The following is a 10,606-nucleotide window of genomic DNA, read 5'->3' on the forward strand; positions in this document are numbered from 1 at the left end:
ACTCTCGGCTTCGAATAAGGTATTTCTTATGAAGCATTTGTTTAATTTGAAAATGAGTGAGGGAGGATCTATAGCGGAGCACTTAAATGAATTTAATACAATTACCAGTCAATTGTCTTCGGTAAAAATTACCTTTGCAGAAGAGGTTAGGGCTCTCTTGATTTTATGTTCTTTGCTAGAAAGCTGGAATAGCTTGGTTATGGCTGTAAGTAACTCTGTCTCTGGTAAAAATACTTTGGTATTTGATGATATTGTTGGTGTTATCCTAAGCAAGGAAATGTGAAGGAAAAGCACAGGTGAGACTCCAACATCATCGGGTAGTGTTTTGAATGTGGAGAACAGAGGAAGATCAAAGGAAAGAGGAGAAGGCCCTAGGAATGAGAAGTCACGAGGGAAGTCAAAGAAAGGATGCTCTCAATCTAGAGGAAAGAAAGATTGCTGGTACTGTGGAAAGCCTGGTCATCTAAAGAAAGACTGTTGGTCTCAAAAAAACAAAGAAGGAGACAAAAATGAAAATGACAGTAAGGAAGTTAATATTGCAAGTAATACTTTACAAGATGCTTTAATCTTATGTTTGGATAATGTTAGTGATTCCTGGGTAATAGATTCTGGGCCTTCATTTCATGCTACACCCCATAGAAAATATTTTCTAGATTATGTTCAAGGTGATTTTGGACAGGTATATTTGGGTGATGATGAGCCCTATCAAATTGTTGGAAAAGGAAAGATAAAGATCAAGTTGCAGAATGGTAATGACTGGTTTCTGCAGGAGGTAAGACATGTTTCTAATTTAAGAAGAAATTTAATTTCTGCAGGGCAACTAGGTAGTGAAGGTTGCATAGTTACCTTCTCAGACAATATGTGGAAGGTCACTAAAGGATCATTATTAGTAGCTAAAGGAGCGAAGGTAGGCACATTATATCTGTGTACTGGTAACACTTACTCTACCTTACCTGCTATAGATAAAGTTACTGCAGGGACAACAACAATAAATGTTGCAAGAACAAATTTGATAATGTGGCACCATAGGCTTGGGCACATAAGTGAGAAAGGGATGAAAATCCTTCACTCCAAAAATCTATTGCCAGGACTAAAGAAGATTGATTTAGATTTCTGTGAAAACTTTATTTATGGTAAACAGAAAAGAGTCAGATTTCTCAAGGTTGGGAAAGAGAAGAAGAGTGAGAAGTTAGAGCTTGTATATTCAGATGTATAGGGACCAGCTCAGGTATCATCTCTTGGTGGCTCTTGTTATTATGTTATTTTTATTGATGACTCAACCAGAAAAACATGGGTATATTTCCTAAAACAAAAATCTGATGTTTTTGAAACTTTTAAGAAATGGAAAGCTTTGGTTGAGAATGAGAATGGAAAAAAGTTTAAGTGTCTCAGATCGGATAATGGAGGTGAGTATTGCAGCAAAGCATTTGAATATTACTTCTCCTTAAATGGGATTAGAAAGTAGAAGATAGTTCCAGGAACTCCACAGGAAAATGGTGTGTCAGAGAAAATGAATAGGACTATCATGGAACGCGCGAGGAGCATGAGATTGCATGTTGGATTGCCCTTAAATTTTTGGGCAGATGTTGTACATACTATTGTCTATTTGATAAATAGAGGACCTTCAACCCCTTTGGATGGTGGTATTCCAGAGGAGGCATGGACTAGTAAAAAGGTAAATTATTCTTTTCTGAAAACTTTTGGTTGCAAAGCTTTTATCCATGTTGATAGAGAAAATAGAACCAAGCTTGATGCTAAATCTCAGAAATGTACCTTCATTGGATATGGGATAGATGAATATGGCTATCGGTTATGGGATTTTGAAAATAAGAAAATAATTAGAAGTAGAGATGTTATATTCAATGAGAAGGTTATGTATAAAGAATAGATGCAGGAAAAGAAGCATGAACAGGACAAACAAGAATATGTGGTGTTGGATGAGATTCCTGAAACTGAAATACCACAGGTACCTGATGCTCAGCAACAACAGATTGTTCCACAAACTCCTGTAAGTGTTAGAGTTTCTACGAGGACAAGTAGACCCCCTAAAATATTTTATCTTTCTTTGTATTCTATTTTATTAACGGATTTTGGTGAGCCAGAAGAATATGAAGAAGCAATGCAGGTAGATGCCAAACAACAGTGGGAGCTAGGCATGAAAGAGGAGATGGACTCCATGATGAAAAATAAGACTTGGGACTTAGTCCCTTTACCTACAGAAAAAAGACTCTTGCCTAGCAAATGGGTTTATCGGCTAAAGGAGGAGGAAGGAGGTTAGAAAAGATATAAGGCCAGGCTTGTGGTAAAAGGTTTTGCACAGAAAAAGGGTATAGATTATGATGAAATATTTTCTCCAGTTGTAAAAATGACTTCAATTAGAACTGTACTTAGTCTTGTGGTTGTAGATGATTTACATCTTGAATAATTAGATGTCAAAACAGCTTTTCTCCATGGAGATTTGGAGGAGGAAATTTACATGTTGCAACCACAGGAATATGAGGTCAAAGGTAAGGAGAACTTGGTGTGCAAGTTGAAGAAAAGTCTGTATGGCCTAAAGCAAGCACCCCGACAATGGTATTTAAAATTTGATAGTTTCATGGCTGAACATGGTTATCATAGATGTCATTCTGATCATTGTGTATATTTTAAGAGATTTGATAATGGCAGTTATATTATCCTATTGCTATATGTTGATGACATGCTTGTTGTTGGGTCTAACATGCAACATATAAATGATCTTAAACAGAAATTAGCCAAGTCATTTGCTATGAAGGATTTGGGTGCAGCTAAGAAAATTCTTGGTATGAGGATTACATGGGACAGGAAAAATAGAACCTTGAATTTGTCCCAAAGTGAGTATATAAAGAAGGTGTTGAAAAGATTTAACATGTAGGATGCAAAAGCAGTTAGTACACCTTTGGCTAGTCATTTCAAATTGACTAAGGAGATGTGCCCAAATGCACAGGAAGAGGTTAATTAAATGTCTAACATCTCGTATTCATCAGCTATTGGTAGTTTGATGTATGCAATGGTATGCACAAGGCCAGATATTGCACATGCAGTGGGAGTTGTGAGCAAGTTTATGAGTAATCCGGGTATGGAACATTGGAATGCTGTGAAATGGATTCTTCGATATTTGAAAGGAACTACTATGAAGGTATTATGTTTCAAAGGATCTAATGCTACTCTGAGTGGATTTGTTGACTCTGATCTAGCGGGTGATATTGATTCACGGAGGAGTACTACAGGGTATGTTTTTACTATAAGGAGAACTGCAGTTAGTTGGGTTTCTAGGCTGCAAAAGGTTGTTGCACTTTCAACCACAGAAGCTGAGTATGTTGCTGGTACAGAAGTCAGCAAGGAGATGATTTGGTTGCAATGTTTTCTGAAGGAATTGGGTCAGACACAAGAGGATAGCCCATTGTATACTAATAGCTAGAGTGTCATTCATCTTGCAAAGAACTCTACTTTTCATTCAAGGACAAAGCACATTCAGCTCTGGTACCACTTCATCCAGACTATTTTGGAGGAGGGTCAGTTACAGCTTGAGAAGATTCACACAAGTGAGAATCCTGCCGATATGTTCACAAAGGTAGTTCCACAGGAGAAGCTGATTTCTTCATCAGTTTTTGTTGGTCTTCTTGATTGATAATTGTGGAATTTATACCAGTTAAGTCCTAGTGTTTTATCCAGCAGATGTTGTATGTACAGTGGTGTCATGTAGTATCAGTCTACAAGTGGGAGATTGTTCAGTGTGGAGCCTGATCAGTCTCCAAGTGGAAGATTGTTGAAATGTGGTGACTGATCAACAAAGTATTGTACACTTTGCACGTATCCTCGTCGGGGTCTGGGGCCGGGCCGGGCCTCAGGCAGGGGTTCGAGGGCGGCAGCCCCTGAGAAAAGTGGGGGTTCGAGAGCAGCAGCCCTCGAGAAATTTTTCTTTTTGCCATTTTTCGTTGATGAAAACCGACATTGTAATAAAACCTTAAAAAACCCAACTTTGTTTGTTGCCCTAAAAATGCATGTTATAAGCAGCTGGGATGCTAAATGCATTGTAAGGCTGATGTACTATTTTTGCTGGATAATAAGAAAGATTGGACGGCTGTGTATGGTGGACGTAACCCATTATGGGTGAACCACGTTAAATCTCTGTGTTATCTGTGTCTTGTTTTATTTCTTTATTTTTGTATTTAAATCTGCATATAATTGTTAGTTCATATTTGCTTCGGATCTGCTTGAAACCCTAACACTAGCACTCTTTATCTCACCAACTATCTCTTTTATCCTCTGACCATACTATTGGATATTCTCACCTTCAGCCATCCACATGTCATCAAACTTTCCTCTTATACTGTCTTTCTTGGCAATCTTTACATGTTCATCACCACTATAAATCTCTTCAATTTTCTTCCATACCTCATATGCAGTCTCCAAACCATGGATATCTACATACTCTGCATCAGACAAAGAATTGATAATAGTCTCCAGTGCTTGATTGTTTTCTTGTTGCTCTTTCTTCTAATTATCAGTCATAATTCCACTAGGTGCAACATATTGAGTACCAACATGTTCCCAGTATTGATTTCCAAGACTCTTGATATAAATTTTCATTCTATCACTCCATATCCTATAGTTCTCTAAACTTCAGACCTTCCTTCTTCATCATGTTCTACAAGATCTTTACCTCAAGTTGTTAGGCTTAGACCTTAGAGGACCTAAGAAGCTTTGATACCAATTAATGGTATGATGAAAGAATAAGGATCTGGTCAACTACTGAGAGTGGGGGTGAATCAGTAGATATAAAAACTAATAAACTTCACCAATCTCAAAATCATTCTCTCAAAGTAAACTTAGAACTACCGATGCAATATCACTATCAAGATAAAATTGTCAAGTTACACCAGTTGAGTGTTACACCAGATTAACAGTAAACAACTTGAAACTCGCAAACATCCAAATACTTTTACTGACATAAGTAAAACTTGATTTCATATTGTTGTTGGTTATCATGACATATCAAAGTGGATTAAGTAGTTAAGCAAATCAACCATAGAAAACATAACCACAAAAACATTCACCACTTGACACAACATTTTTTACGTGGAAACCCAAATGGGAAAAACCATAGTGAGATGAGACTCACAAGATAACTATCTGAAATCTTCAGAAGTTTGCCCTATTAGAAGCCAAGCCTGTAAAATATTTTACAAAAAGTCACTAAGAATAGATCTTTTTAGGGACCACCCAATTAAGGGATTGACTATAATGCCTTGTTAGAAGCAATACCCTATGAGGAGTAACCTTTGTAAAGGATTTGAAATCCAAGCTAATTGACCACCTTGTTAGAGGATTTGAATAGCACCAAGCTTGTTAGAGATTACCCGATTAAGGGATTTCAATCTGTTGTAATTGTTAGAAAACAATAGGAGTTTGTTGATCTATTTGAATAGCGCTACACTTGCTTGTTCAGATCCTTATCATTCTCTTATCTTCCTTTAATCAAACTGTAGATACATCATCGAGTTTGGCAACCACACACTCAACTAAAACTTTGCCAACTCTGAAACTAAAAAACTCATTGACCTTATAAACAAATCAAGTAGGTCAGTAACACAACAAAAACCTAATTCACATAGAGATTACAAACAAGTCGGTTCAAGTATGACCACTGGATTACATAACAATCTCTACACATCATTCAAGAAAGCCTCGACCACTTGTTGATCACCACTTCATTGAACTTAGTAACTCATCACGCGCTTTGCATTACATGCAATATACTTTCTCATCCAAGACAGAAACCATTACCTCAACGTGCCAAAAATACATTGAAACTCTCTTTATACAATATGCATACGTGTCATAATCATTACCACTCACCATCAGATCATAAACCAATATAACCAATTTACCAGACTTAATAGGTTAGGGTTTATCAAAACAATAGGTAGGGTTTACCGGTTCAACTCTCCAATACTTAGCAATACCAGTTCACTCTACAAACTTACCTATCAGTTACAGTTTTCTTTCACTAGCTCTTCCTACTAGTTACAAAACAACATTACAACAATATCATTACTGGTTAATTAACATCAATGACAACATAACATTTCATTAATGCAATCTTATGCAAATGCCAATAGTAAGAGCATATGGCATTACCTACTTTTAGAAAAAAAATTGAAACACCCAAGTTTGGAGGCACATAAAAGTGGTTAGAGAACCTTTGACAAATATCCATTACTTGCTTAGAAATCTTAGAAAAATATGCCACATGGATTTGGATGTTCACCTCTTTTAGCTTGGTATAAAAAGATACTTAAAAATTGTAAATATTTATATATTGTATGGGTAAGTGCACAAAGATGGGGAACCAAAAGGGATCTTAAGATGCCACTATTTTTCTGAAATCAATAAATTTTGAACTTCGATGAGAAAATGAAGATTGTTTCACTCAAAATGTGAATATGTCTCAAGATCAAGAGTTGTAGTGCTCCAAGTCTACTTTCTAAACTACCAAATTATTTTGAAAAATGTAGAGATTAAGGGTTTCAAAAAGGGGGAGCACGCAAAGTGGTCTTTCTTATTTCATAAAAACATAACAAAGGACCTTGTATGCTCCCCCTAAACTATTATCTCTTTTTTGGGATTTCTAAAATTGCTTCAGTGAGAAATTAGCTAACACCATGTAGTTTATGTCAAATTTTTTGACTATTTTTTAATTAATATATCTTTTTTTAATAATTTTCAAAGTGGACATATCTTGAAAAAACAAGAATTTGTACATGCTCCCCCCCAAACTTTGTGAAAACTAGTTGAAAATCAATTTTTTTAAAAACAATTGTGTAGAATGGAGTCTAGTTTCTAAAAATCCGTGCCCAAAATATGACATGTTGGTTTTTGACAAAAAAATAGACTAGCTAACAAAATAAATTAGAGATGAAGTCCTTAACATAATCAAAATATAAAGAGAATTATATGGTTAGATGGGTAAGAGAGCTTAAATTTGTCGTGGTGTTTTTTTGTTTGCATTGAAACACGTGCAAACCTAGCGAAGAGAATGAACAAAAAAATGAGAAATTTTTACCCGTTCACTAGAAAAACACATCTCAAGCCTAAGAACAAGCCTTTAGGTTGGATTCCCTAGGAAAATCCAAGCCTAAGGCTTGGTGATTCCCAAGGCAATTACTTTGGCACATGCCAATCATGGTGCACACCAAATTTGGCGTGAACCAAATTCCAAAAATGTTCTTTTAAAGTTTAGTGCATGCCAAAATTGGCATGCATCATATTTGGCGAGTACCAAATATAGACACACCAAATGAATTGTATTATCAATTTGTTAATCCTTCTCTCTCTCTCTCTCTCTCTCTCTCTCTCTCTCTCTCTCTCTCTCTCTCTCTCTCTCTCTCTATTCTTCAATACATTATATACATAAAATATAAAGTATAAGCCACATTATAATATGTCTTTTTCCTTTATTCTACTCAAAGTTATATTTTATGTATATATTGGCAAGATGTTTGAGAGCAGTTTTAGATATTTAGGAGTTATAATGTAGATTGTAGTTTTAGAATATCATATAAATTTTAGACAATCAAATTTTAGTAATCAGCATGCTTGTTTTAACTCTCTCTCTGCATGCTTGTATTAACTCTCTCTCTCTATCATGTCCATCCATCTCCCTCTCTTTCCATCAACCTCTCTCTCTCTCTCTCTCTCTCTCTCTCTCTCTAGTCTCTCTCTCTCTAGTCTCTCCCTCTCTTTCCCTTAACCCCTCCCTTAATTCCTCTCTCACTTGGTCTCTCCCTCTCTCTCTCTCTCCTTCTCTCTCACACTTGGATTCTCTCTATCTAGAGGTGAGAGATAGAGAGCCAATGGAGAGGGGTGAGAAAGATAGAGAAAGAGAGAGATAAAGGGGGAGAGAGGTGGGTAATTAATATGGAGGGAGAGGTAGAGATTGGTATAGATGGAGAGAGGGGAGACATAGGGATGGAGAGAGAGAGAGAGAGAGAAGAAGGGAAGCAAGAATAGAGATGGGGATAAGGAGGGAAGAAAAGGTACAAAAGCAAAGAGGATGGGAGAGATCTAGAGAGGAGAGATGTAGAGAGGTGAGGGAGATAGAGAGAGAAGGTCATAAAGAGAGAAAGAGGGGTAAGGAGATGGGGAGAGAGATGGAGAGGGAGGTAAAAAACTAGAGAGGGGAGAGACCTAGAGCCTAGGGAGAGAGGGGAAAGAGACCAGGGAAAAAGATAGAGGTGAGAGAGGTAGGTAATGAGATAGGGATGGAGAAGTAAAGAGGTAAAGATAGAAGTAAGGAGAGATATAGGGATGTGAAGAGATAGAGGGTGGGAGGGAGAGATAGTGATCGAGAGAATGGTGAGATAGGGGAGAGAAACAATAAGAGAGTGAGAGAGAAGAAGAGAGAGAGGGGGGAAGGGATAAAGATGGGGGTAAGGAAGGAAGGTGAGATACAAAGGGAGAGAAGGTGGGAGAGACATAGAGGAATAAAGGTAGTGTGGGAAAGGTGTGTAGAGAGAGAGAGAGAGAGATTAAAGGGTAGGAAACATAGGTAAAGAGGTAGTGTTAACCTTGGGGTTGAGAGAAGAGAGTGAGATAGAGAGAGGTAGAAATGGGACAGAGGAATAGTGATAGAGAGAGATATATAAGTTTAGAGTTTGGGGGAGATAAAGACAGTGGAATAGAGAGAGTGAGAGAATGATGATAGGAGCATGTCGATTATTAAAATTTGACTATCTGAAAATTTAAATGATCATCTAAAACCTAGAATGTACATAACTCCTGGAGATTTGAAACCACTCTCAAACATCCTAACAATATATACATGAAATATAACTTAAAGTATAAGAAAGGAAAAAGACATTGAAATCTGATTTATTGAAATCTAACTTATACTTAAATGTTATATTTCATGTATATATTCTTGTTCGGAGATAGAGTGAGACAAAGACAATTCGTCGATGCTAGAAATTTGGTGAGCACCAAATATGACACTTACCTTATTTGGCACATTCCAAATAAGTTTGGCATGCTAAACCTATTGGAACACACCACCTATGTTGAGCTCCCTATTTGTCACATGTTGAATGGCTTCATTTTTTAATAAAAAAGGGAAAAAATTGGCAAATTTTTGGTCCCTTGTCTTGGTGACCTTACCTGTATGTCTTTTGTCTGGGTTTGAGAGAGGAGAGAGAAAAATATTCATTGTAAGGTTATATTTTTGGATTTCTTCTAGAAGAGCAAGATATAATCTCTATGAGAGATTGCAAGTGTATTGTAACTTATTTTTTGAAAATTAATACATTGGTTGAATGCTTTGGAGTGTACGGATCTTTATCCGAATAGGTTTTCCTAAGTATATTAGTGTCTCTTCTTTTTTTTCTATGTTTCTTCTATACTTCATATTAGATGTTCTTGAAGTGATAATTTACATGTCGTTATGCTTTAAAAATTTGTTTAGATCTAAAAACTATATCATCTTTTTTATAAGGGTTAATGTGATGGGAAATCAACTATGTTTGTTTTTTATTTTGTGGCATAGTAGTATTTGCTTTTATGAAGTTGACATAGGATACTAGAGGTGCATACTTGATCTCGAATGTCTTTTTAGCTTTTTCTTTCCCTTTGCTTTGGTATCAGAGCTAAGATCCATGGTTTGCATGTGATTGCATATGCATGTATCTAACTTTCATGTACTTCCATGTGTGTTACATGTTTTTGCACGAATTGAATGTTGCTTGCATGCGCTTGGATGTCATTAGATGTGAAGTTTTATAGTGTTTTTGTTGGTATTTTGGTTATTTTTATATGGTTTTGTCATTGATCTCAACACCTATTAACACTTATCAACTCTGACACTTTGAAGAATCGGCAATGTTCACTAGCAGGCAAGTGACTTATGCACAGTCACCGGTATCTGGTACACCGGCAGGATATAATGTTCACCGGCACTTAGAATGATATGGAAAACACCTAGTTATGTCAAAGACATCATTTGGACACTTTGTCTTGGAGATTTGTTCATTGGTATATTCGTGTTTGCATATTTGATGTTACCGGCAAATAGGTCCAGGATAAGCACCGATAGGCTTATCTGTTCCAGATCAGCATGACATGCTTTGGAGATGATTTATTATTGTTGTAAATGCATCAAGCTAACATGTTGAATCGGTTATTACATTGGTTATTGATTTAGTTTTAAAATGTTTTATTGTAATATCTTTTAGAGCCGACCTACTAAAATTGGTCGTAGGTTATGGTATAAGTGTAAGATCAAGTGTGGAATGTGAGGAAGAAATAATTTGGTATATGTGAGAATAAGCAGAGCTTTACATGCAGATATCATTTGAAGGTTGAAGGAGGATTTTGTGAAGACAATCAGAACTACACCAGTACTGAATATAGCATAGAAAGATGCTATTTTGAGTAGTACATCTTTATTGGATTTAACTATCCAATTGTAGTCAATGTGACTCCTATTTGTGTTTGAGCAGTGAGCTCTAGGCGCTTGGCCTTTCTGCATGTGCAGACCCCATTTGTATACACATACTATCTACAGTAGTATCATTTGATTGTGGGTAAGGTT

The sequence above is a fragment of the Cryptomeria japonica genome, chromosome 7, assembly GCF_030272615.1.
Source record: "Cryptomeria japonica chromosome 7, Sugi_1.0, whole genome shotgun sequence".
Classification (NCBI taxonomy): domain Eukaryota; kingdom Viridiplantae; phylum Streptophyta; class Pinopsida; order Cupressales; family Cupressaceae; genus Cryptomeria; species Cryptomeria japonica.